Consider the following 21,483-nt stretch of genomic DNA (forward strand, 5'->3'; position numbering starts at 1 on the left):
ACATATGCAATTCATTCTTATCATGTGGTGTCTTTCCTCAGCAACTGAAAATGGCAAAAGTGATACCGCTATATGAAAAAGGTGATCATCAATGAATGGGTAGCTATAGGCCTATGTCTCAATTGTCAGGGTTTTCGAAAATTATTGAAAAAGTGTTCGTTTCAAAACTAACTACATTCTTTGACAAGAATAATATTATTCCTTGATGTCAACATGGCTTCTGACCACAGCAATCAAATGAAACAGCCACTTTCAATGTGATAAACTATGTCTTAAATGCAGTGGACAATCACAAAAATATCTCAGGTTTATTCTTGGACCTACAAAAAGCTTTTGATGTGATTCATCATTCTGTACTCCTGAGGAAGCTTGATGGTATGGTGTAAGAGGTGTGCCAAATCAGTGGAATAAATCATATTTTGAATATTGCTCTCAGGTATCTGAATTTAAGTACATGGAAGATAATGAACTTCAGGTACACCTTTCAGAACCCGTGTACTAAGTCATGGTGCTCCACAGGGCTCCATTTTAGGTCCCTTTCTTTTTTTGGTCTAAATTAATGATTTCCCATCACACGTTAGAGATTCTGAACCATTATCATTTTCAGATGACACCAGTCTATTGATTGAAGGGAATAAAGAAGAAAATCTTACTGCATCTACAAAAGATATTACAAAAGGAGTGTCTGAATGGTTTATTGGAAACAGGCTAATAGTTAATCCCCCCCCCCAAAAAAACGGTCCTAATGAATTTCCACACTGATCAAAATAAAAATCCAGCACGACCTGTAATATGTATAGATAACCAAAATACACTCCTGGAATTGAAATAAGAACACCGTGAATTCATTGTCCCAGGAAGGGGAAACTTCATTGACACATTCCTGGGGTCAGATACATCACATGATCACACTGACAGAACCACAGGCACATAGACACAGGCAACAGAGCATGCACAATGTCGGCACTAGTACAGCGTATATACACCTTTCGCAGCAATGCAGGCTCCTATTCTCCCATGGAGACGATCGTAGAGATGCTGGATGTAGTCCTGTGGAACGGCTTGCCATGCCATTTCCACCTGGTGCCTCAGTTGGACCAGCGTTCGTGATGGACGTGCAGAGCGCGTGAGACGACGCTTCATCCAGTCCCAAACATGCTCAATGGGGGACAGATCCGGAGTTCTTGCTGGCCAGGGTAGTTGACTTACACCTTCTAGAGCAGGTTGGGTGGCACGGGATACATGTGGACGTGCATTGTCCTGTTGGAACAGCAAGTTCCCTTGCCGGTCTAGGAATGGTAGAACGATGGGTTCAATGACGGTTTGGATGTACTGTGCACTATTCAGTGTCCTCTCGACGATCACCAGAGGTGTACGGCCAGTGTAGGAGATCGCTCCCCACACCATGATGCCGGGTGTTGGCCCTGTGTGCCTCGGTCGTATGCAGTCCTGATTGTGGCGCTCACCTGCACGGCGCCAAACACGCATACGACCATCATTGGCACCAAGGCAGAAGCGACTCTCATCGCTGAAGACGACACGTCTCCATTTGTCCCTCCATTCACGCCTGTCGCAACACCACTGGAGGCGGGCTGCACGATGTTGGGTCATGAGCGGAAGACGGCCTAACGGTGTGCGGGACCGTAGCCCAGCTTCATGGAGACGGTTGCGAATGGTCCTCGCCGATACCCCAGGAGCAACAGTGTCCCTAATTTGCTGGGAAATGGCGGTGCGGTCCCCTACGGCACTGCTTAGGATCCTGCGGTCTTGGCGTGCATCCGTGCGTCGCTGCGGTCCGGTCCCAGGTAGATGGGCACGTGCACCTTCCGCCGACCACTGGCGACAACATCGATGTACTGTGGAGACCTCACGCCCCACGTGTTGAGCAATTCGGCGGTACGTCCACCCGGCCTCCCGCATGCCCACTATACGCCCTCGCTCAATGTCCGTCAACTGCACATACGGTTCACGTCCACGCTGTAGCGGCATGCTACCAGTGTTAAAGACTGCGATGGAGCTCCGTATGCCACGGCAAACTGGCTGACTCTAACGGCGGCGGTGCACAAATGCTGCGCATCTAGCGCCATTCAATGGCCAACACCATGGTTCCTGGTGTGTCTGCTGTGCCGTGCGTGTGATCATTGCTTGTACAGCCCTCTCGCAGTGTCCGGAGCAAGTATGGTGGGTCTGACACACCGGTGTCAATGTGTTCTTTTTTCCATTTCCAGGAGTGTATTAGTGCTGGCAATGAAACTAAATTCCTTGGGATTCATATCCAGGAAAATCGTAAATGGAGCACTCATGTCACATCCCTAAATTCAAAACTAGCAAAAATGAGCTATGTAGTAAGAATTATTTGCAGCAATACTAGTGCTCAAACCGTTAGGGCTGTATACTTTGGTCATGTACATTCAATACTGAAGTACGGTATCATTTTTTTGGGGAAATGTACACCAGGCCATAAGAGTTTTCAGGAAACAAAAGGCAATTTGTATGCTGGAAGTAGTCACACATGTCAAAAAAAGCATACTGAGAAAAGAAAACCTTTTTCCTCAAAACAAAAGTGTCCATGATTACAGTACCATGTCAGACAGTGACATACATGTTAATCATTATAACACCACATTATACCAAAAAGGTGTATATAATGCAGGAACAAACTTTGCAACAGATTACCAAGACATATAAAATCTCTTTCTGAACTACAAAGTCTGTGACAGCCTACCTTCTGAAAAACTGCTACTAATCAATCTCTCAGTATCTTATCCAAGAAAAAATGTAATTTGTATATTTAATTGTAGAAATAAATTGTAAATATACAGTATTCCAAAAAATTTGTAATTATTAGCTGTATAGATCTAATTTGTTATAAAAATTGCTTTAGTTTAATTTAAATAATATATGTTTGATGTTTGAAAAACCAATAGCTAAAAAGCATGTTTGTGGCCCAGGAGTCACCAGTAGATGTTCTTGGTATTTGCAGTGATGAAGTACAAACCTGTTTTATATTATAAGTAATCTGGAGCAAATTGTGTGTACATCAAAGAACATTCTAAAATAGGCACCAACCAAGTGATGCAGTGCAGTTTTCAAGACAGTTGCCTCTTATTGGGATGGGTGGAGTTTGCTCTGTCTGCCATCCTGATTTAGGTGTTTCTAAACCACTCCCAACAAATGCTGGGGTAGCTCCTTCATCAAGGCCAGTTGCTGGTTGCCTATCTAATGGCTTTCAGGGGAAACAAGGATGTGATTTTCAATATCTCATACAAGTATTGACCAATTTTAAAATTTAAAATGCTGTTCTTTTCTATTCATTAAGAGCTATAATCGTATGTTGAATATTTAACATAGTGAGACAAGCATTACAGTTAGAAACTTTGTGTATGTGCTGGGGCAGCTGGAAATCACTGCACACAAATACCCAGCGATATTCATCCAGTGCTTGAGAATGAGAGTAATTAGTGACCTGAAACAAATTTTACACATATTTTTCTTTTTTAGAGAACATCAGTTTTGTCTCCTGAACTCTCCATACACAGAAACCCAGTAAAAATCTCATCCTGATTGTAAACTACAGTGTCCCATTTCCTATGATAGCTGGGAAGGGAATAATGTCTTCCCACAATAATTGAGTCACTGATGTATTCACTTCTGTTTCTTAGCTATCATAATGACAGAGAGCCCACAGGGGTTTGCATCATTCAGAATATACTTTCACATTTCTCAATAGATACACATGCACTAATTTCCTAAACAAACCACTCACACCAGACCAAGTTTGGTTCATCACTTCTCAGGTCCCAAGCTCCTTGCATGTTTATTTTTCCTTTAATCACATTCTAAAAAAAAATGTTTGCTCATGATGAGTGATTCCACAGATTCACTCTTTCATTGCTATCATACTCACACTCTTCATTGACAATGGTGTACATTCTGTTGGGTGAAGGAACCTTATATTAGTCCAGAAATATGGCTGCAGTTTTATTGTGATGCATGTGAACTGCTATTAACAGCCTTCCTAAATAAAGAGAAGCCAATAAATCATTCAGAGCACGAGTTAAGAATAAGAAAGTCAACACAGTTTGCCAACATGTATTTGGAACATTTATTGACCTTAGTAAAGCCATTGATGGTCCTGATCATAAAATTCTCTTGCACGATTTAACTTCTTATTGAGGCCAATCTAATGTATGGACTCAATCACATTTCGACAATAGTCAACAGATTACAGACAATGTACAAAGACAGGGGAGACAGAGGAGCACACAGAATTTTTAATGTCTACAGCAACAAGCAAAAAATGAAGTTACAGAGTCTCTCTCAAGGGTCAGCTCCAGGATTTGTGCTGTTTTTGCTCTATTTACATCACTTGAAAGAAAAAAAAACTGATGATACAAATATTGCAATTAGATCACACAGTGAGTAAGATCTGTTGGAATATTAAAACACTGGAAAGTAAATGTTAACATAATGGTTCAGAAGTAACAAGTTCATCGTAAATTATGAAAAAAATGCTATTGCAGTCAGTTTCCCCAACATATATATTATCCACTGTGTAAAGCCTGTTTTTATTGTTGAGGGAGAGACTGTCTCAAAAGTAACTGATATAAATATCTTAGCCATATACAGTGGAACTTTGCTTAATGAGCACCCCTCATAACACACAATTCACATAACAAGCAAAACACATTGTAAAAAAATGACTCGCTTAACGAACAATGTTTCTTATAATAAATGATGATGATTTAGTGTGACATCATCAGCTGTTTGCAACCATTCAACAATATGAATATCTATCATTGTTGGTAGTAGCATATGAACAATGTCTTCAGTACGTACTGCAGTCTGGGTTTAGTGATTTTTCTGCTACCATCTTAGTGCAGCTTGTGATCACAAATGTTTCTAAGCTTATGTTCACATAGTATTTTTTTGTGTGCAAATTTTAATAACCTTCATAGAAATGTCCCCGAAGATAAAGCCATTAGAAGACAACCATAAGAGAATGCAAATGACTTTAGAAATGAAATGTAAAATTGTTGAAAAATGCAAATATGGTGTAAGTGTTGCTAATTTAGCATGGACATGCAACCAGTCTGTATCAACTATTTGCACTTTCCTCGACAATGAGGACAAGATTAAGGAAACAGATGCTTCAACAGGAGTGAGAAGAGTGTCTAAACAATGGTTTTGTATTCTGCATGATGTCAAAATGTTGCTCCTTATATGGAAAAAATGAAAAGCAATAGCAAGGTGACATTATTAATGAGAACATCCTTTGTGAGGAGGTGAGAATGATTTTCACTGACCATGTTAAGAACAGCCAGGATCATCAGCAGCCAAAGAAGTGTTTAAGGAAAGCTATGGGTGGTTCAAGAAGTTTAAGAGAAGAACTGGCTTCCATGGCACTGTAAGGCACAGTGAAGCAGCCAGCTCCAACACAAAGGCAGCAGAGAACTTCATCAGCAACTTCAAGATGCTCATAGATTCTGAGGGTTATCTGCCCCAACAGGTTTTCAATTGTGACGAGATGGGCCTGTTCTGGAAAAAGATGCCAAAGCATACCTTTATAACAGCAGAGCAGAATGCATTGTCCAGTCACAAGCCAATGAAAGACCATCTCAAACTGCTATTCTGTACAAATTCAAGGTAAATTTTGAAAATTAAACCACTGCGTGTTTACCATTAAGAAACTCCATGAGCATTCAAGAAGTGTTAAGTTCAGAAGAGCAGGTTAAATGTGATGTGGAGGTCCATCTGTTTTGTGATTAGATCAATGAAGTGTTTAGTCCTTCAGATAAAAAATATTTGCTTGAGATGAATCTGGTACTCCATGCATTGCTTGTTATGGAAAACGCTCCTGCCCATTCTCCAGGCCAACAAGACCACCTCCTTGAAGAATTTCTATTCATCAAGATCGAATTTCTGCCTCCCAACACAACTCCATTACTCCAGCCTATGGACCAGCAGGTTATTTTTAAATTTAAGAAGCTCTACACTAAAGCACTCTTTGGTATCTTCAGTCAACTCAAAGCAATGCTCAATCTCACTCTCAGAGAAATTTGGAAATATCACTTCAGCATCGTTTCCTGTGTCAAGATGTTCAAAAACGCTTTAGAAGGTGTTACCAAGAGAACTTGTGGCTAGGAGACGCCAAGGAATTGGGTCTGCTGATTGGTTGAGGCTCATGCCGTCATCAGGGAGACAGAATGTGTGTAGCAGTCCTGCCTGGTGATGAGAACTGTAATGAGCTCCATTGACATTAGCGACGTCGCTCACCTGTTGTTTAAAAAGCCATTACATGTAGATCTGTACACAGTTGTCATTTTGGAATGGCAGATAAGTCCAGATTATTTAATGGAGCTCAACTTATGGGAATTAAATGTAAAAACCTGGTTCGAATGCGAATAATCGCAAATGTGGTGACAGATTAACACTTGCAGCTGTAGCAAATGTGGAAAAGCGGACCAAATACAAGTAAAGGCTACATACATATTCCTTGCATTTTCTGCAGTTTATGTATGATATTGTTCAAAATATGTATCAAAATATTCTTTGAATGCTTATTCATTTACTTTATTTTCTGATTTTACCTTGTTCTTTTAGGTATTATTGCAAGAAGTGCAATAAATATGGTACCTTCAAATATAATGCAAATGTAAATATTAGGCAATGCCATATGTCCGTCTGTCACCACAACAATTATTCCGCACTCAAATCTCAATATTGTGCTCCTGAAAAAGTATGTGTTATGCTTCAATTTTGGTCATTGTTGTGTAAACAAAGAACTATATGTCAATGTTATGCACAAACTGCATCTTCCTATACCTTATTTAGTTTTTCAGAATCCGGGTTATGTTCATATGGCATTGTGATAAACAAAGCTGAATTAGGTATTATTAATAGATTAATAGGTCTAGACAATACTCATATCTCCAGATCGTGAGACTGTTATAGATGTAGGTCACAGGTAGTCACAGTTTATCAGTTACAGTGAAATGTGTAACATAACGTTTAAAATAAATCAGAAAGTTTCAGAGTGATCTCATATGTTTTAATGCATTAGACTTTCACTCATAGTTCTTTTCCATATTCTATATTACAAACATAGGGCCTAGTCTGCTAGCTACAATATGATATGTGGTGATGGATACCTTGTATGACATTTCTCTAAATTTTCTCAATAGTGTTCCATGTAAAGAACATGTTTGTCCTGGGTTTTCTCATTTGAGTTCATGAAGCATCTCCATAATACATACATGTTGATTGAGCCTACCACTAAGAAATCTAGAAGCCCACTTCTGAACTGCTTGGTTTCTTCCTTAAACTGACCTGGTGGGGATCCCAAAAATTCAAGTGGTACTTCAGAATGAATTGCATCAGTGGTCAATACTGATGGGTTTCTCTCAACTTGTGGTCTGAGTGACACTCTCCTCATTCCCAAATGTATTCATATTCCCAGAGGAAGGAACTACGAGTACAGAAAGCTAGAAATAGTTTTTTTACTCAGCTGTTGTTTCCTCTAATAGTTCATACAAACCATTTTATAATTTTTAGAGAGCACCATCAGCTCTTCATATAACTATAAAGTTAAATATCTGTTTAATATGAACATTACTGTTATCCAGTACATACATCCTTGAGTCCTAACATTATGATTAATCACACGAGAGGAGGCTAATGAGATACTCTTTAACTTCATATTTATTTTGGATATTTTACTTTAAATAATTATCCATCAAATTTGAATTTATTTGTGGTCATCTTCAGACCCATTGGCAGTTGCTGTCTGTGGAGCAGAGCTCCATATGGCAGTAAATCACTGTTTCAAAAGTAATTACATTTATTTAATATCTGGGGTTCCCAGTTTTCTGTCTGATGCCTGTCAGTAACCTGTTAGACTACAGGGTGTAGAATAAAGGAACAGTCATAGAGATCAGCACCATCCATCAGAGATAAAATTCTGATTTTGCACCAGAATGTAAATTTCTATTCTGAATTACAAGCAGAGAAACATTCTGCGCAAGTATTATGGCATTTAATTTCACAAATAATCCTAAATTCACACTTCTTATTAACAGCAAATAAAATTAGGGCATTAATATATTGACATGAGAGTGTAAAACTCAAGGACAATGAGGAGGCTTCTGTAAGATGTCAAACTGTCACTTTTACGCAATAATCTTACTCACATGGATGAAAACTTCTCTCATAAGATTTCACATCAAATCTAAATAGAATCCCATGCTTTTGATTAATCACCATTGTCAGGAGCGAAGTCTGAGTGTCATAAAATTAATGAGGTTCACACTTATGCCCAGTGGACACAATGCAATTGGCTAAATTGCATCATGGAGAAAGCATATGTTAAAACAACACCCTCTGCATCCATAGGCCACATTTTTGCAAACTGTCCAGCATAGCTTGCAGTGCCATCACTTGTAATAGATGGTGAACTAAGTGAAGTTTTGCTCTGTAATTTTTCTTTCTAAAGTGCATACTTCCATGCATTGCTTAATTGTACTAATTAATTTGAAATTGTGTGAAAATATTGTGTTATATTCATATATATTGCCTCATGTGCAACATTTAGTCTGTTCTTGTATTAGAAATTAGCAAATAAATAAACTGATAATTACATAGCCAGCATGTGTATTGTTGTGATCATACATTGTAATTTCAGCTGCTTCTGTAATTACAGAGACCCAAACAGCTAGAAATATGGGCCAGATCCTCATCTGCTTAAAAGCTCTCTTGCATTTACTCACTAAACAGTTCTTGGAAACTGCTGATTTTCATTTTTTTATGCTTGGGGTGATGATCAAAACAGCAATTAGGAGTAGTTTGTATAGGCTGCCCCACACAACTGATACCATACTCACAAGGAATATCATAAATCCCTGGTACACTGAGCCTGAGAGTATGTTTGTCAGGTCACAACCTTTCTTTGATTTTCCTTGGTGATAAAAAGACTCCCCTGATTCCTTGCCTGTTTACACTCTAACTTACCCATTGCACCACAGAATGGAAGCCATGCTGTCTTAGTCCTCATGACTAGGCTGATGATTCCTTCAACAGATTTGATCTAATTTCATACACAGAATGTTTGTTTGGAGGTGGGGGGGGGGGGGGGGGATGGGTTGTGCAAGAGCAATGGGAAGGTGAGGAGGTATGGTCAAGAGTATAAGTAAGATAAATAGTGGCTAAATGGTGGTGGCAAGGGGGCAGAGGGTGCTTTGGAGTCGTAATAAATACAAAACCAGAAGAGATTATGTCACAGCATTATGATAAGACTATGGACTACAAGTCATAAGGCATGATCCCAAATTATACAGCAGTATTCTATCTGAATTAATAGCAAACTAACTTACAACTGGGAATTTGCATAGATAGCCAATACATATATTACATACCTAATGCTGCAAAGAATGCAAATATTATGGACAATATCATGCTTTGCTGAATATGCAAACACACACAACAATTCAATCATAATCATGAGGATAAAAAACATCGTTTGTACTATATGTACACATCAAAACAAGCGTAGAAGGAAAAATGCCTTCAGCTCATTCCAAAATCACACGGCAGACTAGTATCACAAAGACCACCATACTACTCCTAATGACTGCCAATACCAATCATTATAAGATGATATCCAAATTTTCCTATTAATGTTGACATTGATAGCCATCAAAACATATAGAGGATATTTTCTGGAGTGTAGTTCCACAATCAAACAAAGATATTCCTCTCTTCTGCTCTTATTTTGTACACCTCCATGTCCCAATCCTCCTTCCACCGACCCTTTAATCCATGTTCTCCTTACATCTTTCCTTGATCATGAATGCTCACTTTACGATATGCGACCCCCCCCCCCCCCCACAATGATCTGTCTCAACGTTGACCCTTTGCCTCAAGCGATGCAAATGTATTACCGACTGCCATTCACCTTATGGTCAGAGCAGACCCACCACATCAGATACACTAGAAGGAGCCTCAATAGCAGAGCCTATGGTGAAACAAATGATACCTGAGCTGTTCCAAGCAATGCACCAGTTTCTTTGCCACCTCCACACCTGAATGCAGCAGCCTGAAGTCCACTGACCATAGTTAAAAGCACCTTCAGCCAATCATGAACTGCAGCCAGCTCCTCTTGTGTCCATCATACACCCTATCCATTCTACCATTTCTAACTTAAGAATTAACAAAAAAAAGCTAAAATGTAACTTACTACTGCTCTAATAACATTATATTGAATATATTGTGTGTTCTTACCTAAGTGCTGGAATAATTTAATACCCTGTTTATGCACTTTAAAGAAATTTCACCTTCAACTTATTATGTGTATGTGCAATACCGAATAGACTTACAGTAAGCCTCTATTCCCTATTTTAAGTTTATTAATACCAGAGATTCTGGTTCTCATTTACATAAGCTGAGATTAATTTGGAACCCTCTCACCACATCCCCCTTGTCCCTTTCCTTCCTTCCGTCTCTTGCCCATACCACCCGTCTTAATACTGTACTTTTGTTCCAATGTGGTCTTTGCACTCTCAATTGAAATTGTTAGTTTTCCTAAGGGAATAAAAATCATTTAGCATTATGTACTGTTTTTATGGTTTTTCAATTGATTTTTGTTAATTATCTGTCAAAATATGACAAATGAACTCAGCAATTCTACAACCAAGTGGTATGTTACAACAGCTAATTATGTGATGGCAGAATGCTATGAGTTGAGAGCTCCAGTGTTATGATAGATAACATTTGGCACGATACTCTGAAGTAAAGTTTTTTTCTGTGGTATGTTAACTTATTTGCCTATGAATCTAAATACACTTAATGTGTCACACATATTTTTTGATGTTTCTGGGCACATATTCTGATGATGAGCAATGTCTGAAATGCATCACTAATTAGTGGTCAAAAGTGGCTAAAACATATACTGTTGTTTGCTTAACACTTTCTGGTGATTTACCCATAATAATTTAATTCTTGCACAATATTTCCTTTTGCATTTATTTAAAAAAATAAAAAGTAACTTCCTATACAGATATAATGGTAAATTGTATTTGGAAATTCAATCTTTATTTTTCGTTTCATGGTCCTGCTAGTGTTTCAGTTTGCATTTATTTTAATTGAATTATTATAATTTTTTCTGTTTTCAGTGTGTTCACTTAAATTATGAATAATTCAAAAGTACATAAAACATTAATCATATAACCTGCTGAAACACTAAGAAGCACTTCCAGAATTTCTGTATAATGAGTTAACACCATTATTCCGATCACTTTATGAAAAACTATCAAAACAATCATTTTAACTCTTTCACTTTACAATTTATTACTGTATTTGGTGGGATGAATTTGTATAAGATACATTACTTCTTGAAAAGCTGCTGGCAACCAAAACATTTTATTGAAAATGTATGTACAATATTATGCAAGAGTTTATTTAGGCAAATAGTAATATTATTTAAATAAACTGAAAGTTAGTTGTTTCTGTACACTGCAAGATTCTGAAATATATTCCAATTGATTCACAAAATTTACTTCCTTTATGCAATTTTCAGGTGCATGTTTACTTCAATGATACTTACTCTTTACTTTCACTTGCCTCTTTTTTTTCCGTCACCTCAGTTAACTTCCTTCATTTCAGTCTTTTACAAATGTCTGCCAAGTCATCAGGCGTAGCCTATCTAACCCTTAACCAGTGTGGTGGGGTCATATGGATGCCAGGGAATGTTGTTTATGTTTAGACTGAATGCTTGTAAAATTGTAGTGCTGTAGATCTGCATACTTTGCACTCTGAAGTGCAAAACCAAGTGGTTGTGTTTAGAGCAGGTAAGTTTGGGGCCAGACTGACCCCACCGTACTGCTTGTGGGATTTCTCTAACGAACTGTTTCCTGTTCCTACAGATTGAAATGATGTTATATTCTCATAAAGAAATGAAAATAAGTGATCAACTAGATGAATGGCTACAGTCTATCCTTGACTAAGTACAGCTACACACACTGATTAACCAAAACATTTTGACCACCTAACTAATAGCCGGTATGTCTATCTTCAGCACGGATAACAGTGACGATGCATTTTTGCACAGAATCAATGAAGCCTTGATAGATTGCCGGAGGGAGTTGCACATACAAGTCACCTAATTCTTGTAAATTATGGAGAGTGAGCTGATGCCACGTTCAAGTTCAATCACAACCCAATCAAGTATGTCTGTATGATCAACCTGTGTGAACGATCTCTTAAATGCAAAATTTATGACTTCGGCCTTCCTTTTGCCCTCTTCTGTAGAAAGTAACCAGCTACAACTCCGAGTCGGGCTTTTATCCGGATTATATAGCAGCCATGACAGTAATTCAGTCAGGTGAAGAAGAAGAAAATGAGGTAGAAAATGAAGAGGTGTTGGAAGAGGTCATATTTTGATCTAGCACTTATCAGGCACTGGTCCTGCATAGCTCTCCAAAATTTTTGTTCTGAATGGAGCATCTGGTCATTCCATGTAATGGGTAATATTTTCAGAGAAATTCTTAGGGCAATTAATGATTTTTCCTTCTTTTTGTGAATCCATCAGTGGTGGGATATAGGACTGCAGCCGGCTTCAAATTCTTGTGAAAAACCTTGAACTAAACAGCTGTTTTTCTTTTTATAAATACTTTACTATATGCAACTAGTTTCAGCATCCCATTAATCTCAAGGCTATATGTAAACCACTGGATAAATATATCACATAGTTGGTCTGCATTGTGCAGGTGCCACCAGTTTTTTTACAAGATTCCATGGACTTCTTCAGACTGACGTGGACACCTCAGTCGTAAGACAACTAGTTATACTTCTACAGTTATATGCAAGGTATCCAGTCTTTCAGACATCCAAAACAAGTCACCATGCATACAGTTGTATCTATACATAGCCTAGCTTGGCATTGGGGAACTTTCTTCAGTTCAGATGCACTCATATACTCAAGAGCCATTTGCAGGAATCTCTCGTGGATACGGTGAGTGAGATGGACTGCTGTAGTGAGGGTAATACTGCAGCAGTAGTGACATGGAATTTTGGGAGACTTGCTGAGGTAATCCGCATAGTCGTGGTGGGCACTGTGTCTAGGTGGTGAAGCAGTCAGTGCAACTGCCTTGAGAGCAGGAGACACAGGTTCATGTCCCAATCAAGTAAAAAGGTTCTCATGTCACCATTGATATAGGTCAACACAGCAAGAAAGCATTTAATAAAAGTATCATATTACTTTTATGTCAGAGGCATCCACGTGGAACTGAAGGAGACATTCACGGAATCTAATAAACTGCTGGGACCTGCACAATGCAGACCAACTATGTAGATATGTTTATCTGGTGATTTGCATACAGTCTTAAGATGGCTGCCATTGGGTCACCAAAACTACATGCATGTAATAATGGATTGATCGTAGAAAAACAGCTGTTTGATACAAGGTTTTTCACAAGAACGAAAGAAAAAATTCTGGAAAACCAGACTATTTCTCCAACAGGAAATACCTGATTGATGACATATGTCATGCAATTTAAGGCACTCTTGAGATTATCGTCATATTCAGCTTTCTTAAAGTAAAAATGTATTTACAATGATGCCTGCACAAGTTTATCTTGTTGTCCATCTTTTCTACAACTTTTGCAAGTTCTATAATAAAATTTATATGAAAAATTTTCTGTATATGTTTACTTATCCTGTAACTACAGCTACTTGAAGCATAACACAGTGCTATTGTGGTGAGTTTATATATGTTAATTCAACCGACAGGTTTGGTTCTTAAGGTTTCGAGAAAATATAACGTTTCCATATATTATGCACATGGCAGCACCATTTCGATGTAAACATTTAAATTATGGTGAGGAGTATGTGATTTTTAATGTGCTTCACAAATTTGACTTTAATTGCTTTAGCCAAAGAGAACTAGGTTGAACCTCTTGCACAGCCCACTTTTGTATATTATCCCTTAACTGTCACAAAGTTGCCAGCAGTCATGGCAGATGGCTCTGCTGTGGCTGGTGTTGGTCTCTCAGCACTTACCATGTTAAGTAATTAGCAGACAGTAACTGAATTATTGGGCAAAAACATTCCATTAAAGGAAAATTCCTCAGACAGACATTAGAATTTTAGGTGCACTTTTTAAACAATACTTCTAGATGCATATATTCATGCTCATGGTCTCGAAAAGCTGTTAACACATCAACTGCAGTATTGTCACTACAAGCCACCTACCTGATGTCGTATGCCTGGTGACGAAACATCCATCACCAAGCATGTTGTAACCGACTTGTCAAATACAGAAAATTAGACCAAGAAAGTCTGCAAAATAAATTCTTGGGGACTGTTTTAAAATAAAAAATAATAACTGGAACTTAATAAACAATTTTCAGCTTGCCCAAGCAGATCTTGATTTTTGACTTCATTCAGTTGTCAACTGAATACTCATACTTTACCTGTGAAAAATAGCAAAACCATTTGAAATGACTATGTACATAGTCCAATTAATGTTATACTTTATTAGATATTTCAGTTACATTTTGTTAACTATATGCAATAGGATAAATGAGTCAAAAGAAACACACAAACGGTGACATTTTCTTTATTAAGAACACTTGTATTTCCACATCACCCTGAGGTACCGAGTACGATGCGTTACTCATTCTTTTACATGGCGAGTTTCCCCAGTAGGACTATAAACCATGATACAAAAACATGTGCACAACTGTGGGACAGATAAATTTAATTCTTAGAGTACATGTGATCAAAGCCAACATGTACACTCAACACTTCACTGTCAGGTTGCACCAAAGCACTTGCAACATTTTTTTCAGCCAGGATTGCTGTACCAAAGACACTTTTTGGACTGAAGTTCTATTTATTAGATGTTCGTTGCACTGGCACCTTCTCATTGCAGGCACAGTGCTGATTTGATCTTTCTTGGAGCGAGAGCTAACAAGTGACAGCAATTTCTCCCCACAGCTTCAGAATTTGCTCAATATCTCCCGGTGGAGTACAACATTGCACCAGATTGCTAAATGCACAAAGAACTAAGTGTTGAAGCATTGGCAGATGACTATAGATAGCTTCCTAGTAAAAAAGAATTAGTTATGTATATTGGATAACAAAGTACATAATACTGTACGTATAATTTTCTTTGAATAAATGGCATGAATAAGAAAACTTTAGTACTTTTTCTGCGTGGAAGCCATTATTGTATTTTACATTAATTTATATGGGGTAAACTGTTTCGCTTAATGAGTGTTTCGCACCACAAGTAAGATTCTGGAATGAATTATGCTCTGTGTGCAAGGTTCAGCTTTATATTCAAAGGACTTTCAAGTGGCAGTTGCTGCTTAAACATCTAGGTAGTAAGCTAACTACAATTACATAATTATCCTGTTAGATTTTCACTCAAAGTAGAAGCTGCTCATGAGTGACGACTGTTACTTTAGCAGTTTACACTTGCTGCTGATATATGGAAACATTTTTGGGTAGAACACACAGAAAATGGTTGACAAAGTGATAAAACAAGCTAAATTTGGGAAACATGTTTTTTAGACCTCATATTCATTTGAGCCCATCTTTTTGTTTTTGTGTATTTTTTTGTTCATATAAATATATTTTACAGTATGTACATCATACATTAGGTATCTGAAGAAAAATCTTCGTACATGTTGGTTTCAGAGATTGCGAATATATGTCATTTAAATTTTTACTCACTATATAGCAGATATGCTGAGCGACAAAGGCATAACAAACAGACTGTCACTTTAACCAATGTAGCCTTTGTCAAAATTACACACACACACACACACACACACACACACACACACAAAACCACAGTCTCTGGCTCCTGGAGCCAGACTGTGAGCAGCAGGGCATCGTGGGAGAGGTCATAGGGTCTGTGTAAGGACGAGGCTGGGGTGGGGATGGTAGGGGTTGGGGATGGTAGAGTGCTGATGGGAGCATGCAGGGATTAGGTGGAGGTTGGGGCAACTAGATGCAGTTGGGAGGTTAGACAGAGGACGGGGGAAAGGGGAGGGGGGGGGGGGGGGGGGTGACTGGAAAAGGAGAGATGTGAAAAGACTGGATATGTTGGTGGAATAGAAGGCTGTGTAGTGTTGGAATGGGACCAGGGAAGGGGAGGGTGGGGTGGAAGGGTGAGCGGAAAGGAGATGAGTGAAAAGATTGGATGTGTTGGTGGGATAGAAGGTCGTGTAATGCTGGAATGGTGGTGGTGGTTGTTGGGATGTTTAAGGGGGACTAAACAGCTAAGGTCATCAGTCCCCTGGGAACAGGGAAGGGGATAGATGGGTAAGGACAATGACTAACGAAATTTGAGGCCTTAAGGGTTACAGGAACGTAGGACATATTGCAAGTAGAGTTCGCACCTGCACAGTGCAGAAAAGCTGGGTTAGTGGGAAGGATCCAGATGACACAGACTGTGAATCAGTCATTGAAATGAAACGCGTCATGTTGGGTAGCATGCTCAGCAACTGGGTAGTCCACTTGTTTCTTGGCCGCTGTTCGTTAGTGGCCATTCATGCAGATAAACAGCTTGTTGGTTGTCATGCCACTGTTTGCATTCTATGTGGGCATGACAGTGATACAATTTGCTGATGACATTGCTGTCCTCGGTGAAAGTGAATAAGAATTACATGATCTGCTGAATGGAATGGACAGTCTAATGAGTACAGAATATGGACCGAGAGTAAATCAAAGAAAGACAAAAGTAATGAGAAGTAGCAGATATGAGAACAGCGAGAAACTTGACATCAGGATTGGTAATCGTGAAGTAAATGAAATGAAGGAATTGTGCTACCTAGCCAGCAAAATAGCCAGTAATGGATGGAGGAAGGAAGACATAAAAAGCAGACTAGCAATGGTAAAAAGGGCATTCCTGGCCAACAGAAGTCTACTAGTATCATACATAGGCCTTAATTTGAGGAAGAAAATTTTGAGAATGTAAGTTTCGTGAACAGCATGTATGGTAGTGAAACGGACTGTGGGAAAACTGGAGCAGAGGAGAATTGGAGCATTTGAGATGTGGACAGATGAATGTTGAAAAATAGGTGGACTGACAATGCAAGGAACGAGAAGGCTCTGCACAGAATCAGAGTGGAAAGGAATATGTGGAAAACACTGACAAGAATATGGAACAGGATGACAGAACATGTTAAGACATCAGGGACTAACTGTCATGGTACTAGAGGGAGCTGTATAGCATAAAAACTGTAGAGGACAACAGACATTGTAACACATCCAGCAAATAGATAGGTTGGCACAAGAGAGGAAGTTGTGGGCTTAAAAAGAAAAGTGATGTTTCTTATTTAGGTCACCTTACACTACAGTAAATCATTAACATTTCTTCAAAGAATATGTTGCCACATGAACTAATGATAATATTGCCATCAGAAAATTACACAGTAGATGAATTTTATGCATCCAGTAGTGGTATAAGAAAAAGTAAGACAGACTTGACTTGCTGAATTTTAGGCCACTCCCCTAACCTAAATTTAATATTTGTTTGAAGTTGAAAGCCTATAAAACCTTATTTAAGCAATTAAGCTGCATGTCTTGCAGTACTGTTAGTATGATTCCAATAAATAAATCTTTCAGATCCAGAAAGGGAAATATGTGGAATCAAATGAGTGCAAATTTTCATTTTTCGGAAAAGGACCTGTAATACTGTCCTCCCTCCTCCCCCTCCTCATTATTATCACCTCACTTATTTGGTGCGAAAATTGGTTAAAATGGCAAGTAAGTCACAGATGAAAATCACAACAATGCTTTTCACTTTAATTGACAATGAATGCATCTTATGTCACCACTTGAAGCATTTTGAACACTGTATATTTTTCCCCTCGCACCCAATGAGAGTACGTGATGTGCCTTCATCATCTGATCTACTACCTTCATCATTGGGAGACACCTACAGACCTTATGTTTCATACCATACTCTGACCGCTTTAACTTGAGTTGTATCTTTTTTTATTTTTGGTGCTTTCATCTATGTGTTTCAGGTGGAAGATTTGCCATAATGGAACTTCCGGAATTTTTCTTAAGCTGACCATACTAACTGAAACAAGCTTTTGTGATCAGAAGTAAAACACATCACAAGAAAAATACATATGAGTTATTAAATCCATTCCCAGGATAGAGGTTACAACACTTAAGGGTATGAACTTAGGACTCTGCCTGTAACATAAATGACAACTGCTCCTATGAAACAAAGATAGTTACACACCTGTGACAACTGGGCTACAATTTTCACATGACAATCATTAATTATGATTTGCTAAGTGTTTAAAACTCTTTAAGGTTGACAAATTACCACAAAAATTATTTTTGAAAATTAAAGTGCAAATGAATGGAGCAGAGCAACTACATCACTGCTAACAGTCAATTGAATGATTCTGAAGAGTTTCCTATACATTTCTTGAGATTACACTCTCAGATTGTTGGGCGCTTAAGGGTATGTTGATATGGTAAATACCTTTTTTCACAGGGATCCCCTCTTTAGACTCCTCTGTGATTCATACCCTGTCTACTGAGCCATTGCCCTCAATAATTTAACGGTGGTGATGCTCATCCATCACCCAGCACTTGTCCTCGGTGACTAGCTAGCTAAAGCAGTAAAGTGGTTTGGTCTGACACTCGCAACATTTCTGCTCTGTCTTGCTTCAGAAGCTCGCAGTAGTCAGTGGTCTCAGAACCTAGCAAGCTATATTGTCTTCGAAATGTCGTATCGCTTCTCTGTCATTCAGACTCGTTTCATCACACTGGTTGCATCAGTGTCACCTGACTAACCACTGTGCCGCATGATGGTGCACTGTTACTGTACATTTCTACCAACTCGGCAATAGTTGCTGCAGCATTGTTCCCCTTCAAATTCAGATAACAAATCATATGATTATATTCAACTTTATCAGTGCAGTGCTCCTTTTAGGTCTTCTACTGGCGTGCTATGGGCAGTGTCACCAGGATTTCAGTTAGTACAGCGACTGTAGGTGTGTACCTATAAATGAATAAACACAAAAAACAGTAATTATCTAATAGTACTATCTGAGATGACGATTACTACAATTTATATAACATTCAAACATAGAAAGCCTGTTTGAATTTACCAGAATTTTAGATCTCGCCCTAACTTACTGTACTTGCTAACTAAAAGATTTAACTCTTGCTTTACCTCATACAGATGCCTGTAAGAAGACAATAGGCGATTTGCTTCCTTGGGCATCTACGAGAAACAGGGGCAGGTCGGAATGGTGGGACGGGGGGGGGGGGAGAAGTGTGGTTGCACGAGGAAGTACCCCTCGCTCCCCCTATCTACACTGTAATTAGGAATGCAGTATATTTGTCCATTACAGAATTCTCAAACAGTTCTTTAAACATGGTCTATGCTTCAGTTCTAGCGTAATGTGGAGGACTACAATGACCAGTACTATGGTTTTATTAACTGCTGCAAAACTCTTATTTCATTAATTGTTACACTACTTGTGGGTAACTACACCAGTTGCTTCACCATAGCTGTGTTCTTCCGCTGGCCTAAACTCAATTCAGATATGAATCTTTGTAGAACAGAGCTGAAACACAGCCCTCAATCTTTTTCCAGACGATTGCTATTGCTATACTGAGACGCTGCGCTGAGCTTCGAAAAACGCATTCATGTTACATACCGAGTTGACAAAAATCATGAGATACCACCTGATATCGTGTTGGACCTCCTCCTGTCGAGCGTAGCGCAGCAACTCGCTGGAAATCCCCTGCAGAAGTATTGAGCCACGGTGCCTCTATAGCCGTCCATAACTGCTAAAGTGTTGCTGGGGCAGGATTTTGTAGACGAACAGACCACTCGATTATGTCGCATAAATGTCTGATGGAAGCCATGTCAGGCGATTTGGGTGGCCAAATTATTCACTTGAACTGTCCAGAACGTTCAACTGCAAACAATTGGTGCCATGAGACATTCTCATCCATAAAAATTCCGTCATTGTTTGGGTACATGACGTCCACGAATGGCTACTTGGAGACCATTTGCAACTAAACACAACCATTCCCAATGAATAACCGGTTCAGTTGGACCAGAGGAACCAGTTCATTCTATGTAAACGCAGCGCACACCATTATGCAGCCACCACCAGCTTGCACAGTGCCTTGTCGACAACTTGGCTCCATGACTTCATGGGGTCTGTGTTACACTCGAGCCCTAGCTTCAGCGTCTACAACTTAAATCACCTGATCACGCCACAATTTTCCAGGGTCCAACCGCTCCAGGCGATGTAGTGCTGTTGCCAAAGGTACTCGCATCGGTTGTACGCTGCTATTGCCCATTAATGCAAAATTTCGCCTAACGGATATGTTCCTCATACATCACACATTTATTTTTGAGGATTTGTCCACAGTGCTGCTCGTCTGTTAGCACTGAGGACTCTACACAAAAGTTGTTGCTCTCAGTCATAAAGTGAAGGCCGTTGGACACTGCGTTGTCTGTGGTGAGAGGTAATGCCTGAAATTTGGTATCTCGAGCACACTCTTGACTGTCGATCGCGAAATATTTAATTGCAAAACGACATCCAAAATGGAATGTCCCATGCATCTAGCTCCAAGTACCATTCCACGTACGAAGTCCGTTAATTCCCGTCGCGATGCCATTATCACGTCGATCACCTGTTCACATTAACCAATAATCAACTTAGTACAACTGACATCTCCAGCAGTGCACTGCCCTCTTACACTTTGTGTACGCGATGCTACCGCCTTCTGTATACGTGCATACCACTACCCTGTAAAGGCGTCTAAAGCTAGCGAAATGAGGGATGCTCAACTTCCAGACCTTCCGATAGATGGCTCTAGCGTCAAGCTACCATGATCCTTTGCGAGTCCAGGTGTCTCTGGTCGCTTTCAACTACACTACAGGATCAAACGAGAGATGACTCCACGGGGCTGAAAGCTATATGGGCGAAGAGGCAACAAGCCACGTGGTTCCATTCCAGACCACTAGGGGCGCTAGGGGTAAAACGAAGCCAGAATTGACCAATGACAGCTGTCTAAACTCCAATGGTGGTTGTTTTGAAAAATTCTGTCGTCTTACTGAGGATTGAAGTCAGTGGTCCTCGGTTACAGTCGTTTTTGTATTTGTTTCATATTCACATACTACTCATCTTCATTGTAAACATATTTTTTTTCCTTTAAATTCATAAAGTTAATCTGGGGATTGAAGAGATTTTCTGCTGAAAAATGTCCACAATTATTTGTAACGTAAGACATTTAATTTTTCATTAAATAATTTCGTAGCCTATAAATGAAATGTATTCTCTTCTATCGTGAATTAGGCAGTATGGTTTCCGTTTGTTTATTTAAATAACTTTGATATGTCTGTAGTAGTTTTATTTAATGAAGACTTTTTTTTCAGAATATTCAACACAACAGACTGACGTTGAAATACTTCTGCAAGTTCCCCAGCCGTTC

General features: G+C 39.1%; 1 long non-coding RNA gene across 1 annotated transcript; it reads right to left on the minus strand.

Annotated features, from left to right (window-relative positions):
* Nucleotides 1-14,592: 14,592 nt before the first annotated feature.
* LOC126355770 (uncharacterized) lies at nt 14,593-20,780 on the minus strand. The gene is made up of 2 exons (XR_007565528.1): nt 19,202-20,780; nt 14,593-19,027 (listed from the first exon to the last, which is right to left on the minus strand). It is a non-coding gene; the product is annotated as an uncharacterized LOC126355770 (long non-coding RNA).
* Nucleotides 20,781-21,483: the final 703 nt, after the last annotated feature.

Source organism: Schistocerca gregaria, chromosome 3 (assembly GCF_023897955.1).
Source record: "Schistocerca gregaria isolate iqSchGreg1 chromosome 3, iqSchGreg1.2, whole genome shotgun sequence".
In the NCBI taxonomy this organism is placed as follows: domain Eukaryota; kingdom Metazoa; phylum Arthropoda; class Insecta; order Orthoptera; family Acrididae; genus Schistocerca; species Schistocerca gregaria.